Source organism: Diabrotica undecimpunctata, chromosome 1, assembly GCF_040954645.1.
Source record: "Diabrotica undecimpunctata isolate CICGRU chromosome 1, icDiaUnde3, whole genome shotgun sequence".
Taxonomy (NCBI): domain Eukaryota; kingdom Metazoa; phylum Arthropoda; class Insecta; order Coleoptera; family Chrysomelidae; genus Diabrotica; species Diabrotica undecimpunctata.
Genome location: NC_092803.1, coordinates 194,119,879 through 194,142,736, shown reverse-complemented (window position 1 = coordinate 194,142,736; position 22,858 = coordinate 194,119,879). Strand labels below are relative to the sequence as shown.

The 22,858-nt window shown below is 34.9% G+C and overlaps 1 protein-coding gene across 1 annotated transcript in view; it reads left to right on the top strand.

Moving 5' to 3' along the window:
- The window catches only part of Rab3GAP1 (RAB3 GTPase activating protein subunit 1), a 252,279-nt gene that overhangs the window by 211,912 nt on the left and 17,509 nt on the right, over window positions 1–22,858 (top strand). The window lies entirely within an intron of this gene.

The following is a 22,858-nucleotide window of genomic DNA, read 5'->3' as shown; positions in this document are numbered from 1 at the left end:
AATGCAGACATTTCATAAATTTCTACTTTCAAAACGACATCTGTTTTAAATCTGTCACGCATTTCCCTTGAAAAAGACAAATTTAGTTTAAAACTTTATAAACTGCTACATTCTCTACGAAAAATTGCGAAACTAGACCCATAATTTTTTGCCGAGATAAATTTTAAACTTTAAATTAAATTTAAACGATTCACACATTAATCATACTTTCCTATTAGTTAATACGCCATTAATCTTTATTTAATTGATACAAGACTATTGGAGCAATATTATTCAGGTTTGGTTATAGACCAGTGAACTTGTTCAATAATTTTTAAAAGAAGTCTCACACCTGTAATATATAAAGACCTATAAAGGCCTTCTAAACCTGCGCCGTTGTAATAATAATTAGTATAATAAACCTTTTAGGAACATCTGATCTAGCAGTAACTGGATGGACGCCGCACAAGACAGAGATAGATGAAAAGAGATGAAGTAGACCTATGTTCAGCAGTGAAGACGTACAGGTTGATGGTGATGATAAACCCCTAATCTAAATAACTTATTTGGTCATCAATTGAACTAATTTCTTTTACACCTTAAACAATTTTCTGCAACAAATTAAATTGTTGCTACGCCGTCTACAGATCTATCCATCCCCTACTCTATCAATTGTTGGGCATAGACCCCCTCTTCTTTTCCATTAGTCTCTTTCCAGTAGTGTTTCCATTCACCTTGTTTTAGCTATTTCTAAATGGCGATCCCTATAATACAATGAGGTCATCCTCTATTGTATTTCGATATTTTTCAGTCTAATTCAGGTTCTTTCATCTAATGATACGATTCCATTATTTTTGCTAATGACATGATCTGCCAATTTCCATTCCAGTTTTATCATATACTCTCTAACATCTCTCTGCCTTTTTCACTGTTTTGTTACCATTTACTAGAAACCGTTGGATTGTTTGCGATTTTAATAATTTTTGCTTTTGTGAGTGCACATATTTTTAAACCATTAGTGAAAACTGGTAGTATACACCAGGTTAATAACTTTTTTGAAACTCAATAACGAGGTTAATGATTGTACACTAAATATTTTTAAATTTACATGTTTTAGATTGAAACAGGAGACATACTTTCATTCTAAAGTAGTTCTAAGACAGACAGTTTATTCTAAGACAGACATTGCGTGCTTCTCTAAAAGAATAGCTGTAGTTTCAAAAGAATAATTTTTAACTTCTTCATCACTGTTAGCCACACTCTCAACCCCATTACTTGAAGGGCCAAAATTTCTGTTAGGGCGTGTCTCCGTAGTCGAAGTGCTCCTGTTTTCTCCCAGATGTGAATATCACACTTTGTATTTTTTCATCACATCACATGTATCACATTTTTTTTCAATCCTGAAATTTCTTTGTTATTAAAAAACCGTGTAGAATATTTCTGATATGTAAGTATATTTTCGTGATACTAAAAAGTATGTATGTTGTAATTTTAAATAAGAAATTTCTTATTTACAATTACAATATTATAGAAGTTTTATATTCTATTAGAAGTACTATAAAGCTTTAACCATGTTAAGAAGGCCTAAACGAATAAAAAAATCTATGCCAGAATTGGATATGTACCTCCAGAAGAATTTTAGCAACACACAAATCTGATGTGAATGCAAATATGAGAATCTTTTGTGATTTTATTTAGAATTTTTGACTAAAGGTTTTATGTTGTTGTATCTCAAATATTTCGCTGGTTCACTCGCCTAAACCGATTTATCTTTATGGGCGTATCAACTAATCTGTATATACTACCTAAAGTGAATGTAATAACAAAGGTAGCTGATTAGTTATAAAAACCAAAAGAGATCCAAATTGGTACTTTGGTTGAAGGTTAAAGATATTCAGGTAGATCACCTTGCGACCTTTGTAATCTTGTCTAAATGACTATAAATTGGTGTTTTGGCAAGCAAGAAGGTCATTTTTTATATATTATCAAGAAATCTATGAATGCTCACAATAGAATAGGCTTAGGGAGGCCTACAATATCTCATATATCTCTCTATCAAATAAGAAAGAGATACATAATTTATGAAATCCACTTTGTCGTCAGTTAAATCAGGAAATCAATTACGTTACCATAAAATATGGTACCATAATATACCGATAATCTCCCACACCGACATCAAATTTGCTTTCGTCGCTATAGATAACTTTTTCCCAGTTGTGTTTGGTCCACGAAAGTTTTGATTTAGCCCAAATGTAACGATTCCCTTTTTGAGTTTCCGTCAACAATGGTTTTTCTTTTGCCTACGCAAATAAATAATAAAATAGAAAATTTAAATTGCAAAAAAAACTCATCAAACATACTTTATAAAAACTAAGACGGCTTTTGTGGATATATTTGTGACAGGTTCTCTGGAAACATTAATCCGAGTTTCTCTATTCCTTCTAGCAGTTATTTCTCGTAGTGTATTTCTTCTTCACGACCTACGTATTCTAATCAAATGCCTTACACTCCTTTGAGAAACAGCTTTTGGATGGCCTGAGCTTTTGCTCCGAACACTAATCCTGTCAGTTTCATCATATTTCTTAATTATATTAAACACAGTAGTTGTTGCTACAGTTAATTCACTGGAAATTTCAGCATTGTTTTCCCTTTATGGTACTAATATATGGTATAAATAATAATTTCTCGAACTTTTGGATCAGTAGGTTTTCCATGTGCCATTATTATATCTTGCTCGTAATAAAACTGACAGTTGTCTTTATTCATACTCAAATGACGCGTGACAATTATTGTTGACAACGCACTACCTACTTGTATGTTTGATTTCAAAGCCCTCTTTGCGCCAGGCTGATAAAATTTAAGAAACGTGAGAAAAAGCAAAAAATGTTCCAATATTTAGTTGTCATCAGTTTTCGATTATCAAACAATTAATTCAGTAGTAATCAATATAAAATATATAATTAGGCCGCAAAAATAATTCCGGACACTATAAAAAATGTTATTAATTTCATATTGTCAATTAAAGAAAACATTAATTAAAAGAATTTCGGTAAATTAGCATTATATTCGCAAAATAACTGCTTGTTCCAACATATAGTTGTTAGGGCTCATATGTGTAGAGATAATAACCATATCTCCAGTTTGGCGATGTTTGCCAATATTTTTAGAACAAATAGACTTAATGTAATAAAAAAGAAAAAAATACTTTATGTAATAGAATTACAGTACAGAATCCATAATAAAAGAGGTAAGGTTTTATGAGTTACCAAGAGAAGTGCCACCGGATTCAATCACCTTTTGCTTTGATATGCAGCCCCTTCCACGAACACCTATTAATGATGCTTTTTATGCCCAACAAGTAAGTATTTACGTTTTATACTGTGTCGACATAAACGCTAAAAGTCCCGTAATCTACACATATACAGAAGATATGGCTTGAAGAGGATCAATGGAAGTATCATCTGCTTTGCTTTGTCATCTAGATTCAATAAATCTAGAAAATAAACAAAAAGTTAATTTATTGTGTGACGGATGTGGAGGGCAAAATAAAAACGTCCATGTTATCTATGTCCTCTACTATTGGTTGAAGAACCAATCGCCTGAAACTTTAACTGAAATGCATCTTACATTCCCTGTTAGAGGTGACAGCTTCTTACCAGCTGACAGAGTATTTGGGTACGTTGAAAAAGCCTTAAGAAAATGTGCTTCTTTAAAGACAAAAGAAGAATTATGGAGCTGTAAAAAGCCTTTTATCTGATTGGACTCTGTATGATGTTAAACAATTGCAATCATATTAAAAAAAAATGATGGAATATCAGATGTTAAAAGAATTATATTGAAGAAAAATCATCCTTCATCAATAGCCATTACTTGCTTTGAACACTTTAGGATCGAAAGTAACTCTCAAGTTCCTAAAACGTTGCTTAAGAAAGGTAAAAGAAACTCACAGTTGACACTAGAAAGCGCGAGATTAGGAATATTCATACAAGAATTTGCAAATTCATGGGAATAAGAAGAAGACTTTAAATGGTATAAGTACATTCTAGAAAACCGAGATGATGACATTGCTAATGAAAATGATGAAATGTAAAAGGAATGTGAATGTTTTATGGCAAAAATAGGTACAAGTGGTCTAAAACTTCTCCCACCTTTGAAAGATGATACAGGCCTACGTATTTGAGAAGCTTTGTTTTATAAATACATAATAGTATTTTCGTATACTGGTGTTTTATTTTTGACATTTAGGTATTTACTTATTTAGTAATATGACATAAATCCTACCAACGGTTAAACAAAGCGAAATAAATCCTTGGCTCTCTCCTTGGCTTACCTGGCTTACCAACAATTCCTCTTGTGCGATTCTCAACACAATACGCCACCTTCTGAACCCCAACTTTCTAGCACTTCACCACCAAAAACCACCACACGCATATCACCCTGATATTTACCACTCCCCCCTGGCTCCACAAAAAAATGGAGCACTTTCCCTCGAAGAAGAAAAATCCTAAACAAGGTAAAAAAATTATCTATCTGTGAATCTAACAAAATAAAAGCTTTAAAAATGGGAAACTTCGAAATTGAACACAAAACTCCAACTTTCTGTCAAAAATGATGTTAACCCTTAAGTACCATGGCGGGGTCAAAATTGACCCCCCGCGTTTTTAATGCTAAGTTTCGCTACCGAAACATACATTGAGCATTGCGCGCTTTCTGCTAATCTTCGACCGGTAGGTGATTTATCGATCTACGAAAATTCAGTTAGTTTATCTATTACTACTGCAAAGTTAGGCACGCATAGGGTCAATTTTGACCCGCTTATGGTATAAGTGTTTCTAGTGCAATTAACTAGTAATTTGAAATGGTGTAGTCGCAATAAACGTCCTCTGACACAGAAAGAACTTGAAGAGGAGGGACAAAAAATTATGGACAATGGACTAGATAGTGACAATGAGTTTTTAGACCAGACTAGTGAACACAGTGATCACGAAACAGACAGTGAAGAGGAATGGGACGATGATGACGAAAAAAATTGGCAAATTAATAATTCCGAAACTGGTAGTGAATATTCGGGTGAAGAAAGTGATATAGCTGACGCAAGGGATGTGTTTTATGGCAAAAATAGGTACAAGTGGTCTAAAACTTCTCCCACCTTTTCTCGTACACGTAAGCATAATTTAATTAGTCATTTACCTGGTGTTATTGGAAAAGCTCGAGCTGGTATGCCAGAGAAACCAGTTGATGCTTGGGAATGTATTATTAGCCACGATATATTGCAAGAAATTCTTGAGAAAACCAATGAACGAATACCTAATATGGCTTCTAAATATAATTTACACAATTTATCGTGTCAATATACCAATCATCTTGACATAATTGAATTAAAGACCTTCTTAGGCTTATTATATTTAGCTGGGGTATTTAAATCCAATAATGAAGATTTAAGGTCTTTATTTGCTACGAATGGTACTGGCCGTGATATATTTCGAGCAACCATGTCACTAAACCGATTTTATTTTTCGCTTGGAAGCCTTTATTTTGACGACCCAGCTACTAGACAAGAACGTATTGCGCACGGAGATAAACTGGCAGCTATATCCAATATTTCTAATATGTTTATAATTAATTGACAGTACAATTATAGCTGTGGTGAATATCTCACAATAGATGAAATGCTTATTGCATTTAGAGAAAGGTGCCAATTCAGGATGTATCTCAAAAATAAGCGAGACAAATACGGTCTGAAAATGCAGTGTTTAGTAGACTCTAAGACACATTATTTGCTAAATGGTTTTATATATACTGGAAAAGATACACGCAGAGCAAATCCAAAAAAGTTATCCATCCCCACTCTAGATGTTTTGACACTTATTCCACCAATTTCTGGTACAAATAGAAACATAACAGCAGATAATTGGTTTTCGTCCATTGAGCTCATAAAAGAACTGAGAAGCCATAAAATTTCATATGTTGGAACTCTAAAAATAAATAAAAGAGAGGTTCCTGCTGAATTTCAACCCCAAAAAAACAGGCCACCTAATTCTGCCTTATTTGGTTTTACAGGAAGCGAGAGCCTTGTATCTTTTCAACAGAGCACGAAAAATCGTGCAGTGTTGTTAGTGTCATGCATCATTCCAATACAATGGTTAATGGAAAGCCAGAGATTATAAATTTTTACAACAAAAGGTGGGGTGGATTCATTGGATAAGAAATGTGCATGCTATAAAACTGGCAGAAGAACTCGTAGATAGCCTCAAGTAATATGGTTTCGCATTTTGGACATTGCAGGATTAAATGCTAACGTAATTTTTAATGGAGTTCAGCAAAATCAAATAATGGAAAGAAGATTGTTTCTAACCACTTTAGGTCAAGAACTTATTAAGGCCCATTTAACTCGTAGAGCTCAGCAAACTTGTTTACCGAGAGAAATTCGTAGTGCCATTTTTAAAGTTCCCGGACTTCAGGAACCAATGCCTGCCGCAAATCTAGAGCCACAACGACGAAAAAAGAGGGGAAGGTGTAAAATATATCCATATTCCAAAAACCAAAAGAAAGAAAGCTCATCGTGCGATAAATGTCGAGATTTTATTTGCAAAAATCATTCCCGCATACAGACGTTATGCATAAGCTGTGTTGAAAATTAAGGTAAAATCATGCTTGTCATTTTTGAGATACGAAATCTAAATCGATTTTTTTTATTTTAGGTAGGAGCTATGATACCTAGATTTCACCATTGGGTATAAAAAAACTGCACATTGTTATTATTTTTCTTATAATTCGAGAAAGTGCATAGCTATGTTAATTTGACTGAATACAAAAGTTTTTTTTAAATAAAGTTATATCTAATTAACCAAATTCGTTTATTTTTATATAAATGTAAAAGTAGCTGTAAACAAAATAATTTAAAATAAAACAAGTTAAAAGAAGAATATTTTTTGATACAAAAAACAATGGGGGGTCAAATTTGACCCTGTCATGGTACAAATGATACTATTTTTGGCCATGGTAATTAAGGGTTAATAGTAAAGTTCTATAGTCAATAAAATATTTACTTTTATCTAGGTTTAATTCAATTCGTTTTTTGTCGATCATATATTTTGGATTTAATTTGATTTGCACAGTTGCTCCTGACAATACTGACGATATAAATCATTTATTAATAATAATCTAGATATTGCTGTGTAACTTCGTTTGTAGCTTTGAGAATTAATATTTTTAAATCAATTTATGTATATTTTAAACAAGACTAAACTTTCGAGCGTTTTCTAATTATTTTCCTTTCTCTATTAAACTATTCATTCGATTCGCATGTTTATAATTTTTTCGTTCATGTCGATTTCAATCAACCGAGAATAACAAGTTTCTGTGGCTAAAGTATCAAAATTATTTTTGCAGATTTACTTTTTTGTGAACGTCAACGTCAACGGACCACCCGAGAGGTTCAAAATTGGATAAAAGTGAATCGTTTACAGTTACATCTCGTTTAGTCTCAATCGGTCTCGATTATTTAGAAATTTAATTGGAATGTTTAATACCACAAAACATACACTAATCTAATTTTGTTTTTCGCCAGGTTGCAAAGAATTGTGGTAGCCCCGCTAAACTTAAGGATTTCGTCTTTATTTTTGAAACTAGAAGTATGTTTAAACGCGTAAGAATATTACCATTTATTATAGAGACAGAAATATACTTTATTAATACTAAGTAGCAAAAGGACATGCACTATCAGCAATTTATTATAATATTGACAGAATCATCAGACAGCCTAGATGGTTTACAAGCAATAATGTCGCACATATCAGATATAAGTCGAGAATATGGGCTGGATCTCAATACGAACAAAACAAAGTACATGGTAGTTAGTAAGCGCGAAATATTAAATACACATCTTTTGGTAAACCAACAGCTAATTGACAGGGTAAACAGCTACACATATATTGGTACTAACATAAACAGTCAATGGGACCACTCTACTGAAATAAAACAACGCATAGGGAAAGCAAGATCAGCATTCCTAAAGATGAAGTCTCTTTTCAGAAGTCACGATTTACCACTTAGTACCAAAATCTCTATCATCAGATGCTGTGTATTTTCTACAATATTATACGGAGTAGAGGCATGGACGCTTTCTGAAGCTTCTTTAGGAAAGCTCGAGGCCTTCGAGGTGTGGTGTTACAGGCGCATCCTACGAATTTCATGGGTGGATTGTGTGACTAATATTGAGGTCCTACGTAGAATGGGCAAGGAATGCGAGATCACTAACACAATCAAAGAGCGCAAATTAGAATATCTTGGCCATGTTATGAGAAATGAACACAGATATGGCTTATTGCAACTAATTCTTCAGGGTAAGGTTTTTGGAAAGAGAGGACCAGGAAGAAGAAGAATATTTTAGCTTTAAAACCTAAGGAAGTGGTTCAATACGTCTACAACCGGACCATTCCGAATAGCTGCAAGTAAAGTAAGGATAGCTATGTTGATCGCCAACATTCGGAACGGATAGGCACTGTAAGAAGAAGAATTATCATTCAGCCAATTGCATCCACTGCTGGACGAAGGCCTTCCTCAGTCTCTTGAAATATTATCCATGCGTTTGTAGCCAGTTTTTCACTCCTCTTTTCACGTCGTCGGTCTTACCAGTGGGTGGGTTTTTTGCGGTTCTTTTATACATAGTTTCTCAGCTTCCATTGTTCTCGCCAAGTACCCTGCTAGGTTCCACTGTAATGCCTTGATTCTATCTCAGTGGCATCTTTAATGCCGATAAATGCTCCTTCTGCATGAACCTTCATGATAAAATTGCAACTTTCAAACGATTAGTTCATCCTGGAATTAACATATTTGTCGATTAGTGACATCATCATGTCGTACTTATTAGTTTCAGCTTCTGGGATGCCGAATGTGGACATAATTTTGGCCGACTCAGTCCCAATTTGGCCCCAGTTTCTTAAAATTAACAGTTTTATTTTATCTGCTGACTGGCCTTGTCCTGTTGCTAGTAAATAATCTTCGAAACTGGTTTTTCAGAACTTGCGGGTCAAAATCTGGTGGTAATTTTATACATATTTCCTTAGACAAGTAAAGAGAGAGGACAGATAACGTTCATTTAATAAACTTTCGAAAATTAAAGCCAGTTTCGATGTGACCTCCATGTGTTGCTGCGTGTACGTTGCCCATTACTACCTCTCGCAACGTTACCAGGTCTACTCATTTTTTAGTAGATCTACTGATTTCAATTTCAATTTAGTGAAGCACTAATATCTATCGACTAAAAAATATGTAATAATAAAATCATGATCAAAAAATGATCATTATGTCAGTGTTAAATTATAAATTTTGAAAAAAAACTTATTAATTGATATATACACTGCGCGTCACGAAAAAGGGGCCACCTAAAATTTTTGCCATTTTTTAATTTTTACAAATCATATCACAAAATGATTGTCATTAGATGTTTATGTAATGTTTAAGAATATGTTCTAAAGCAGTATGCAATCATTTTTTAAATAACAAATGTCAAAAGATAACTTCTTCCAAAATAATGAGTTTATTGAAAAATAAAAAAAAAATTAACCTTGTACATTTTTCTGTTTTATTTATAAAATTACAATTAAGTCGTGATTATTAATACTGTGTATTACCACCTCTATTGTGAATTACACTCCTCATTCGATTTGGCATTGAATTTACCAAATTCTGGATGCCGTTTTGAGGAAAAGCTTCCCATTCTTCCATGTGCGCCAACCGAAGCTGCTCACGATTTATTGGAGCAGGTATTCTGTTTCTTACCCTTCGTTTGAGTTGGTCCCAAACATGTTCAATCGGGTTCAAATCTGGACTTTGAGCCGGCCAGTTCATTTTTGGCACACCGACAGTTTCCAGATATTCCGTTACCATCCTGGCTACATGTGGACGCGCGTTGTCTTGCATAAACATAAAGTTTTCGCCGACAAACCCAGCAAAAGGCATTACATGCTTGTCTAGAATTTCGGTAATGTATCGGTGTGCATTCAACGCTTCAAAACATTACCGAACCTCCTCCAAAAGCAACACGTACTCGTCGAACACAAGCAGCATATCGTTCTCCACGTATGTTTTGATGCGACCGTCTGAGCCATAAATAACCATCCTGGACTCATCACTAAACAAAACATTTTTCCAATCTTCTATCGTCCAATGCTCGTGGTCTCTAGCAAACTTAAGTCAGCGTTGTCGATGTGCTGCTTTTAACAAAGGTCCTGTTGCTGGACAGCGTGCCCTTAGACCTTCTTCTCACGGTAGAAGTGCTTAAAGTCCATTCGTGAGCATTTTGAAAACGGTTTTGGATTGATCTAGCCGTAAAGAACCGATTTTGCAAAGGAGTGCGTTGTAGAAGAACGGTTTTCTCTGGTCGTCGTGATTCTTCTCGGGCCTGATCATGGTCATCGTCGTCGGTGAGATGCAGTGTCTACGAATCGTTGGTAAATTTTTTGGACCATACAACGACTGACTCCAAGCGATCTGGCCACTTTTCTTTGACTCATTCCATTACCATTTTAAAGTAACAATTTGAACAGATCTAGCAAATTTCTCAGCCATAGTTTTATTTTAAAAATTGCACAAGTTTACTCTTCGAACAAATGTAGACTAGTGAACGGTTTTTGAAAAACAGAATAGCCATATTCCAAGAAACATAAGGTACAAACAACACGTGTATTATCCGAAGTCGTAAAACTGATATCAATTCTGCAAACTTATTACCCTTAATTGACCTGTCGGCACCGCGCACCGTTTGTCAGTTCTTAAAAGATGCTAAAAGTGTTTCTGCATTGTGGAAATTTAGTTACAATAGAATAAATTGTATAAACTTATAGTTATTGAAAAATTCCTACAAAATTCTAGGTGGCCTCTTTTTCGTGACGCGCAGTGTATATCCATTATTCTCAATCTACTGAAGAAATAATATATCACCTGGCAACCTTTTCCTTTCTTTTGTGTTTCCTGTAGAGCACAAATGTCTATTTCTTTCTCTTTCAGCACTTGGGTTATTTCTTGGTCCCATGAGTTGAGTCATCTGATATTCCAAGTAGTACTTAATTCTCATCTGGGTTTTGGATGTTTTTCGCTTGTCCTTATTGCTTGCCGTAGTCGTCTTCATAGTATCAATCCGGTTCCGAGGCTGTTTCTTTGACCAGTATTTGTTTTTACGATTGGTAGGTTGCTAATCTTGCCACTCATCCTCCACATTTTATCCGTGTTTGGGGAGCGACTGAGTAAACCGCAGGGCTACTTAATCCACCCCGCAATCACCCCAGGTAGTGGAGAACATCAAGAACTGGGTAAGAAATAGAAGAGTAGAATGGAACGATCATATAAGCCGAATGACAACGAATAGAGTAGTAAAGATGGCAAGAGACGGTTCCCCATTAGGAAGACGATCAGTAGGAAGACCACGAAAACGATGGAACGATAAATTACTGGAGGCACATTGAAAATCAGACAGAGTCATGTCTATATAAAAAGAAGAAAAAGTAGAAGACAAACATCACGGAAAATCAATCATGTGCCAAATCCTTGACAAGTTGTTTAACTTATATTGACTGGCCTGAAGTTAGCCATATCATGTATATGTTACGTAGCCACTTGCTACGCTGTTACACAGTTATACCTATATAGCTACCTATACCTATATAAAGATATATTAAACATCTTTATTACCATCCATTTTTATAATACAGTTTGTCTTGATGGCAAATTATTCTATACTAACAATTTCTATACACAATGTTTGCTGCTAGTTACAAAACACGTTATAGATTACAACAAAAATATAATACTCTAACAATTACATATTATTATTCCAATATAACTCTCGGGATTTTATTTTTACTATTACTCAAGTTACTTATTATTTAATCTATTTGATTATAAGTTTAAAGAGCAATTACATATCGTGTTATTACGTTTAGAAATACATACAATCTCTATCTGCCTTGGTAATCTTATTTCAGCATTCCGCAATTTTTAATGTTGAGAGAAAGTGAAAACAAAAAACGCCCACAAACGCTTTACATAAATTAAACTCTTATTAGGAAAAGTGAAAAAACAAGTCATTTCCTTAAAGTTTGTATTTTATAAACTAACACTCTCACAGTTTTATAGAACGTACGTTGCATGACAGACCATTGTTCTTGCACGCAAATAAACAAACAAACACGGGTGCTTGAATTATCTGTATTATTGAGATCTAGTTATTTACCGTCAAAGGAGTCCGTATCTATTTTTAAAGATCTTTGGAGAAAATCTTTTATATTTAGATACAGTAAATCTTATACGTTAAAAAATCTAGTTTCTTTACTTTAACACCTTGGCTGCCATGAATACTCAACCTTGGGTCTCAGACAATTTATTGGAGTAGCCGCGTGTACCCACACTGTTAGGAGTGGCTGTGGCTACATGCGGCTGGTACATGCGGACTCTGAAAATTTGTACATATGAATATGATAGGAGGTAATAGTCGTTTGTGTTTTGATAGGCAAGTAATACATCCATCATCCAGCCTCAAGAGTCCACTGCTGAACATAGGCCTCTTCCTCATGTTTTCAACACCGTCTATCTTGCGCCGCTCTCATCCAGTTTTTATTGAGTCTTCTTAAATCGTCAGTCCATCTTGTAGGTGGTCGACTAACGCTTCTCTTGTCTTCCCTTGGCCTCCATTCCAATAACCTCTTTGTCCATCGCCCATCTGTCATTCTGGCTATGTCTCCTGCCTATCTCCATTTTAGTCTGGCTATCTTCTCGATGATGTCAGTCACTCCGGTTCTTCTCCTGATGTCTTCGTTGTTTATTCTGTCTCGCAGAGTTATTCCTAACATGGACCGCTCCATTCTTCTCTGCGTGGCTCTCAGTTTGGTAGCTGCTGCTTTTGTTAAGGTAAGTGTTTCTGCTCCGTACGTCAAGACTGGGAGGACGCACTGATCAAATACCTTTCTCTTTAGGCATGTGGGCAGCTCACTTTTAAAAGTTTCTTTCAGTTTTCCAAATGCTGCCCACCCAAGGCCGATTCTTCTCTTCAGTTCATGAGTCTGGTTATCCCTGCCAATCATAATTTTATGTCCCAGGTATTTATATCTATCTACGAGTTCTATTTCTTTCCCACCAATACTGATGTTCTGGTTGGGTACCAAATTGGTCATGATTTTTGTTTTCGAGATATTTATATTTAAACCTACACTTTCTGTAGCCACAACGAGTTCCTGTACCATCTCTCTTGCCATACCTAAATCTTCAGCTATTATAAGTATATCATCGGCGAAACGTAAGTTGTTTAGATATTCTCCATCTATTTTTATTCCCTTTGTCATCCAATCCAAATTCTTAAAAGCATGTTCTAGCACCGTATTAAAAAGTTTAGGTGACATTGGGTCTCCTTGTCTAACCCCCCGTTCTATTTTTATGCGATTACTGTTAGTATGTAATCTGACAGTGGTTGTTGCCTGCAGGTATATTTCTATACTCTCTATATCTCTCTTCTACACTCTCTTCTATACTCTCTACCGAAGAAAGTAATACATAGGAGTAAATAAAACTTTATTCTGAAAAAATTTACAAAATTAATAATTTTCTATAAAAACGTTGAAATATTTCGAAAGAAAACAATCATTTTTTACATTGATGTAAGTCAAAAAAACATGACATGCAATAGTTTTTGCTACACTGAATACATCTCATTTTGGTTTTGGGTGTTTTAGCTTGAGCATAAATACGCCCAAATTCTCTTTGGAGTTTTTCATAACACGCAGAACATCTTCCTCGGTGGTTTCGACCAGCATCTATAAATAAGTACATGTTGCAAAGGTTCAATTTGAGTTTCTGACGTTGCGGTTTCGAAATTTAGAAGCTTTGATATAACTATTTCTCTAAACCGGGTGATACTTATTTTGCTGTTGGTTACTTCAAGGTACACAATATGGGCGTTTAACAGAGCAGTTCCAGTCAAAAGTTCTATGGCAAGCTTTCGATACCACTTTACCCCTCGTCTAAGACAAGTATTGTAGGCCTTCATTTGATCTGAGACATCAATGTAGGTTTCGTGTTTATTATAATCAATAACTTCTAACGGTTTTTCAGTTTCTTTGTTACGTTTCTCCCCGTAGAAGTATTTTTTAACGAATAACTTAGAAATTACAGTACCTTTGTGTACAAATAACTAAACTATTTTATTATATATTTGGGTATCGCATACAGCAACTTTAACTTATTAGTACCTAAGGTTTTATTGTGCAATTTTCAATTTATTTATCAAAATTTTACCCTATTTTGTTCATTAGATAAAAGTGGGAATACTTACTTTTATGTTTTCACTGACGATGGTCTGGAAAACTATAATCCTTGTAGATATTTTAATTATTTTACTAATTTGACAAATATACCAGTTAGTCTAGAAGTTTTTACTTCATTGTAAGTTTTCTTTAAAATATACTCTATATCTAACCACTAGGAATTTTCACTTTACGCAAAATAGTGTTTTTATACCTAGTCAAATTATTTCCGATACGTCTTTGGTAACAACGATACGGTTTTTGTTGCAAGAAAAATTAATAAGTAGAGCGAAAAATGCGTATAAACTCTGTGAAAATGTTCTCATGACAATTTGCATGAAGCTTTTCCCACACTAACAAAAGATTTTGATACATTATCTATTGTTCTGATGATTTAATTATAAGGCGGATCAATGTTGCCGAGACGTTACGCATCGAAATTGCGGGAAATTAAAGCGTAACATCTGAAATAAGTAGTAAGCAGAAGTTTGTTTACGAATGTGTGTGCCTTAATGGTAATATTTATACCACGATGTTTGAGTTTGAATCGTATATCAGATAGAGTAGAAGTCTCTCAAGCATTTGTTTTACAAATATCAATTATTAGTTCGTGCATGTAGTTAAAGATGTATACTTTTGTAAGCAGAATATGTCCTTGTGTAAAGTCAATCAACCAACTTAATAATACACATAATAATAATAAACCAACGAGAAAACAACGAGTTGTAACTGAATTACTGAAGTTTTCTTTTGTATGGTTTATAAAATCTACTATTGAGCCGCTGGGAGATTTGTTTGAGATGCTGTGAAAAGCATACATTTGACAAGGGCCATAAATATGCTGATCAGTACTAGGAAATGAAATACGAGGAAAAGAGAAGAGCAATCAATATTTTAACCGAACTGCGGCGCTTTTCATGCAATCTTGAGCACAACAATTCTAGAGCTTTTTTACAAAACTGCATAAATCCATTTCCGGCTAAAATATATTTTTTGTTGAATTTCGAGAGTTTGGTCTGCCTTAGATCTTGTGTATGTGTTATGTGTTAAAGGGTATGGTTATGTGTTAAGTCTCATGTGTTAAAAGGTAATATTTCCCATTTAAAATGAGCCTAACAATCACGTTTCTTCCACAAAACTTAATTAATTCACTCAAAAACCTTTACCCCATGTTTACTCTTTTTTTATACAAAACTTAACATCTCCTTCTTTAGCTAACCATTAAAATTAGTTTTTGTTTTACAAAACTGCATAAATTCTCCGGCCTGCAGAACTATCCCTCTACTATTTTTGTTTGGTTTTAAAAGCATAGTTCTAGTTCTAAAACTACTCACATGTCAGTACTACAGCACAAAACTACTCTTATGTAGCCACGCCATGCCACGCTGTATGAGATTATCAATACTTTTCCGTTCGATGAGACGGGATGTTGTGAATTCGTTGTATGTCAATGTTGTTTCTGTGTTCTGCATGTTATTTTGAGATGGATACTGTTGCTAATTCATCGGTGGGATCTAAAAAAGGCGATCCATCAAAACAAGTGAGAGAGGGCGTTTAAAAATTATGAAGTACAACGATAGTGATCCTCATTTAGTGTTTCTAAAACAGAAGACCAGACCATGTGCCCATAATTTGAAAAATCTTCATTGTGCTACGGTATCCTACGATGATATAAAAATTAATCGACAAGCAGTCTACATGGCAGAGGGTAAAGAGAAACAAGATCTTGTTTTGATGAAATATATCTCTGCTTTCGAGCACCAAAGAAGAAGGGGAAGTGATGCGCCTATCTCTGTAACTCGTACAAGAACGGTTTCTGTGAAATTTTTTCTCAATAGTCAGAAACAGAAACGCATGATTCCTGTCTGTAAAAAGTTTTTTGCTTTCTCAATGAGTGTACCTGCCTCTCGACTACTGCGGATTGGAAAGGTCGTCAATCAAGGTCTGCTGACCAAAGAACATAGAGGTGGTTATTGACGAGAAGCTTTTTTCAGGGCCAAAAAGAAAGCAGTCCGTCAATTTCTTGGTAAACTAAATTGTGTCGAGTCTCATTATGGAAGAGGAAAAAGAAAAAGAGAGTTTACCTTTCAGCAGAGTTAAGTGTAAATAAGTTATATAAAATGTTTAAGGATGCTTACACTGCCGATTTGCACGTGAGCTACTCATGTTTTCACCGTATTTTTGTAACCGATTTTAACATTGGATTTTCCTCTCCAGCTACAGACGCATGCGCTACGTGCACTCGCCTTAAATATCTTATTCAACAAAACGCTCGCGGCTCAGCTAAAAGAATTGGTCCAATGACTGAACTTCGTATTCACAAGCTGAGAGCGGATGCGTCTTACAAACTAATGAAGGAAATTCCCAGTGATACTTATAGTTTTGTTTTTGATTTGCAACATGTGCACCCACTCCCTAAAATTCCAATCATTTTGCTGTGTGCCTATTGACTCAAAGGCACCAACATTTTATACGTGGAATGAAACGCAGGGAAGCTGAAGAGTAAATGAAATCGGATCTGCACTCATCCATCACTTAAGACGCCAAGATCTCTCGTCTTTTTCTGCAGTATCGTTTTTTTGTGATGTTTGCGCTGGCCAAAATAAAAATGCTCATATTTTTCATGTTTTGTGCCATTGGCTTAAAAATGAGGCTCCAGAGAATGTACATAAAATTCATGTAACCTTTCCGACTCGTGGCCACAGTTTCCTTCCAGCTGATCGAGCTTTTGGCCGTGTGGATAAGCGCTTGAAAAAAACTGATACCATCATCTCGAGCGAAGAGTATGCTTCTATTTATGAGGAGTTTGGCTATGTACAGAAACTGGGTGATATACGATATCAAAAACCTTGAAATGATTTATCAAAAAATAAAAGGAATCAGCGAAACCAAACACCTCATTATTAAGAAAATCAAAACAAGGAACCGGCATACTTCAACCAAAATGCTGCGCCAACTGTGGGTTCGATAGTGGAACAGAAACTTTTAGAAGCATTGTAAAAAAAATTAAAATGATTTTCTTCAGGCTCTTCCCCAAATCCCACTATCTCATTCTGTGACTGAAGAGAAAAAAAAGATGTCCTTTATGTATTGCAAACCCACTTTGGACAAAATTGGAAAGAGATCCCTGATCTTCATTGGTATATTAATGCTCTTCAACACAAAGTTACTAGTGATCCAGATCCAGAAACCCACAACTACCATGATGGCGAGTGTGATTGCTTGGAGAATGAGCCAAAAAATGTTCTCATCTAAATTTTTTGTACTCTTCATTTTTTGTTTTGTTTTAGTGGGTACCGTTTAATATTTTTTATTTCTGAGATATTGTTAGTTTGACAAAAGTTAATATCCCCCATTTTCGAATAATTTCGAAAATTTTAGTACAACAGCTGCAGCAAGTTTTTACGTCTCCTGAAAATTTTTGAAAAGTTGATTTATGAGTTTTGTAAAAAAGCTCCTCAATTATTGTTAGCAGATAAGCTTGAAATATTGTACAATTTGGTATTATAGAGGTCTATTGACAGTTTGGTGTTAGGACCATTTACTCTTATTCCTACTCCCTGTTGTATTTTTGGTTGCACTGTCTTACTTTTTGTGAAATTTCTTTATATAATCATCTTTCAAATAATATAAAATTATTAGAATAGAAAGATAGTTCCTCCTAATTTGGACTGATTTTTATAAATATATTTATTTCCAACCGATTTCCCTTTCAGCAAGAAAAACAGATCTATGAATATGTAGATTATTATTCCACAAATACTTATCAACGATGTAAATTTATTGATCTTGTTTATATAATGTAAATTAGATTAAAATTACAAGGGAAAGTGAAAGAAGCGATTAGCCTGACATCTAAAATTATTTAATTAAACACATTATTTCGCAATCAGCGTTATATTTTCGAGAAAGTAAAACTTTAATAGATATGAATTAAGTAATACAAAAACACAAAAAAGACTAAAAAATCTTAACGAAGCTGTTTCCTACGGTACTTAATATACTTTTTAGATACTTTAATCATAGCGTGACATACAATCATAGTGACTGTTCTCATTCACGCACATCTGTAGGCGTAGCACGGAAAAATTGCAACTAGAAATTATGTGCAATAGACTAGTCAAGGCTTCTAAGAATAATTGAAAAGCAGATCTAGTAAGTGGAATATTATGTTATACATTTTCGATCAATGGTAATGCAATACAATAATGCAGAACGATTATTTAGTATTTAGCAATATCAAGAAAATAATATCATCTCCCATTTCTTTATAATAATACGTTTTCTGTTTCACAGAAGTAACAAGTAACAAAAATTGTTTGTCTTTACAATGTCAGAGAGATGTACTGTCCAGTGACCAAAGCATCATAACACCAATATTAGCTTGTTTACCGGTGGGGTGCGCACATACACAGATACACAGATATACGAATATTCAAAATCGGCACAGATCACAATGACTGGGCGCTGTTGACGGCGTAGCTTCCGCTACTGTAGGCACTGTTAGGGTAGGTCCAAGGGATCATATCGCTTCAATCTCTTCGCTTGTTGTTTGTATGTCAGGGTGTTAGGATGCACGCGCAACCTGTTTTGATATTTTTCAGAAACTTTTTGCACTCTTCAAAGACTGTTAGTACCTGCAGATTTCTATGTAAGGCGTCATTCTGGATATACCAATGAAATCTTTGTTTTTTGATAACACTAGATTTCCTAGCTGATCCCCAGAGCTGCGAACCACATGACCAAATGGGTTTTATTATAACTTTGTATATTAACAGCCCGTTGTCAATTGGTAAGTGTGATTTTTTTTTTCAGTATCCAGTATAGTTTTCTGTATAAAATTCCTAGTTGCAGTCTTTTCATCCATATATGTTTGATCAATGTTAATCGTTTGTCCAGATGAATGCCTAGATATTTTACGTCATCCTTTTGGAGTAAAGGATGTCCATCGAGGTTAACTTGTGGACATATACCTCTTCTTATAGTAAATGTAATATGTGTGGATTTTGAGGGATTTACTTTAATTTTCCCGAGTTTATATCATTCATTAGTTTTGTTTAGATGTAGTTGCAGTATCTCTGATGCTATTTCTGGATTACTATGAGATATTAGGAAAGCAGTATCATCTGGAAATGTTGCAAGCGTAAGCTTATTGCTTGTTGGTAATAACACGTAAGAAGAATATTATACGATTCTCTTTTATACTCACCCAAACCTATAATTCTAGTTAAATATTCTATTTATATGGGATTAAACCACAACTGATTGTAATAAAAATTTTGACCCTTCTCAGTTTGAGTGTATATCAGCTCGAGTGACTGAAGAGGTGGGGACACCGAAATAACAGTTGTATCGCTCTATTAATACCGATTCAAACGCGATATGTTTGATACTAATGTGTGCTCCAACGTCATAATATTTGGCTTTTAATTCATTAGAGCAAACTTTTGCTGAAAGTTTTTAATCTTTTGCACATTTCGATAGCCCTAATGGACAGAAATGGTTTTATTAAATCGCGACTGAACAGGAGGTTACACCAAAATAACAGTTATATCGTTAAAAACAACATTTGTTACAACATCAATTAACATTTAGCTCTGTAATAATAAAATTTAAAAAACCCAACTTCCTACACATATCTGCTTTCCATTCCAGGTACCAAATGTTCAAAATATAGGGCCTTTTATACAAATCTTGTTCTCCAACATTGTATTCAGATATCTGTATAGTTAGTTGGTTGCCTACCTACATTCATAACTTTTATCAACCTTTAGTCCACCTGCAATGGGGTGGTTGGGGAAAAATTGACGGTTTCGTTATCTCATGTCGTCTTCAGAAATTATAACAGTTTAGTACTTTTCCAATGTTATTACGGGAGAGCTTACATATTGTTATTCCATTTTAAGTATCTACAGTAGTTCTATAAGTTCACTAATAAATTCTTAAAAAAAGTTCTTAAAAAATCTTCATTTGCGTACTCTTGCCCCTACAAATGGGACAGTAGTTCGCAAATACGAATTTTTGCCGCAAAACTAAAATGTATAAAACCCCAAATAAAAGAGATGGTAGGCGTTTAAAAGAAACCAATCTTTATTGAAAAAAAGAACCAAACGTAAAATATAAAACATTAATCTAAAAGAAATTCGTAATCGAAAGAGAAATCGTATTTGGCGAGGTCGTCAGAGAATCCTACTGAATTTGAAAATCTGAAAGAGCTGGTTTTGACTGGCTTTGAAAGCTTTAAAACAATATCGTCCTTTCGAAAAAACGCATCTTCCGTTGTTTCACGAAAACGAAATGTTGTGGGCAGTCGCTTAAAAAATACGCCTTCATAACCATCATTATTTAGTTGGCAGACTTTGGCGACAAATAAATCTATATGATTTTTTTTCCAAAAACCTTCGCTACGACAAAGTCGTCAGGTAAAATATTTGATACAACATCAATGTCTCTTCATCGTTATCGGAAAAATGAATGTCACAAGAATCAATACTTTCTTGATAGGAGAGTGCTACTGATTCATCAGATGATGATTCGTCGAAAGCTTTCCTTTTGGCATCACGAACTTTAGCAGTTTGAGATTTGATCTTATGATTCTCCAGTAATGCTTTCCTCTCCTTCTTTTTTTCTTTCCTTCTTTTCTTGTTCTTCTAAAAGTTCTCCTTATTGGGTGTCGATGTTAGTAGTGTTGACTTCAAACTTTTCCTGGTTCGTTTCCTTTTTATCTTAATTTATGGGAAGGGAATAATGTCTGAAGGTAAAATTACTGACTATTCTGATAATGACGGCTGGGGCTCTTTCGTGTCCGTAACAGTTTCTTTTTCAATATTTGAAGGACCAGGTAAAGAAATTCTAACTTCCGATTTTGATGACGACTGGGGCTCTTTTCACATCAGTAACAAGTTCTTCTTCTTCTTGCTGAAACTAGATAAAAGCATGGCCTTCATCGTCTGAATCTTCACCTAAATCTTGCTCTGTTACTTCCGCTGGCATAAAATCTACGTTCGAAAAAATATTTTTATCTAGTGGATAGATTCCTGTAGACCGAAACCCCTTTCTTGCTATATCTACAGTAGTAGTTTTTGCAAATGCTGTGAAAAAGAGTCCAGCCACATGGTAAATGGAGAGAACCTGTCCTGGATGGGAACTGGTGCAGCTGTCAGCGACGCTTTTATAATAAGCTTTTAATGGTTTGAAAAATGCCCTATCGAATGGCTGGGTCTTATGGCTGCTATGTACTGGCAAACTTAATAAATTGATGAAATTATTTTTTGCAACGGTTACTGCTTGAAGACTTGTGTGCGATACATAATTATCTAGAATCAGAAGAACAGGGTTCTCCTCTGTTGGACTTGTATGTTTTTTAAAATGCTCCAGGTACTTGATGAACATGGCAGTGTTCATGTAACCACTATCAGTAACAGCCATGTCGCAGACAGTGGGCCCGTCTTTGATTAGAAGAAGATTCATCCGTTTGCGAGCAAATAAGAAAAATGGAGGGACATGGTGACCAGCTGCACTCATACAGCAAACAGCCGTAATTGTTTGTCCCTGCTCGGCAGCTACAGCTTTTGCTACATCTCTCTTTTCAACTGGGGCAACATGTTTGGGCAGATGGTTTGAGACTGGCTGAATGCCCGTTTCATCGACGTTCTAGATACGGTTGGAGCGTAACTTATATTTTTTTATAGTGTTCTCCAAAATTTCAAAATACTGAGCTAGTTGCAATCTATTGAGCCCATGTTTCTAGCAATCCTTGTTTTTCGTGGAACTCGTTTCCTTTTCATGAAAGATCTACTGAAGTCCCGACCAGCCAACTGATCTACAGGTAAAAATGGATGCTTAATACGGTTTATGACACAATAAGAGTAAATTAAAATCGTTTGTCGGGTTCTTTGCAATGCTGAACTATTTCGTTTTCTTGGATCTTGGTTAGAACTGCTTTAAATCTGCCTAAAGACTGGACATCATTTTCTTTTTTTAACCTTTGCCGTAGTGTCGCTTAATGAAATCCCACAGCTTTTGCTGTCTGACGTATAGAAATGCCATTATTAATAAGTTCATGAGCTTCGCACAAAAGACCTTTTGTCAAAGGCTTGCGCTCTAACTTTCTTTTATAGTTTCTGGAAAACAAACCAAGATTTAGATGAATTGAATATTTAATTCCGAAATTAGTAGAAACAAAATTAATGATAATGGGAGAAAAATACGCATTCGTAGTTTTGCCCCATAACTCTCGCGTATTTTTGTCCCATTCGGCAACACTGTCAAAATCATCTGCTGAAGATTGAATGATGATTGCTGGCTACTGTCACATTTAGACACATACTTCCGGTTACATTGACTGCTTTGTTCAGACTTCCGTCCTAATATGTTATTTTAATCAGTCAGTTGCTATCTACAAGTCCTCACAGACACTTCGTCTAAGGACTAGCAACCCCAGTGGAGTATTACATTGCCATGTGATCAATTAATTTTGTAACTGAAACTTCATAGTTTTTAATGATCAAAGATGTAACTCAAAGTTAATCAAACTACATTTAATTTTTTTTTCCACATATTTAGTGGTTTTGATGATGTAATAG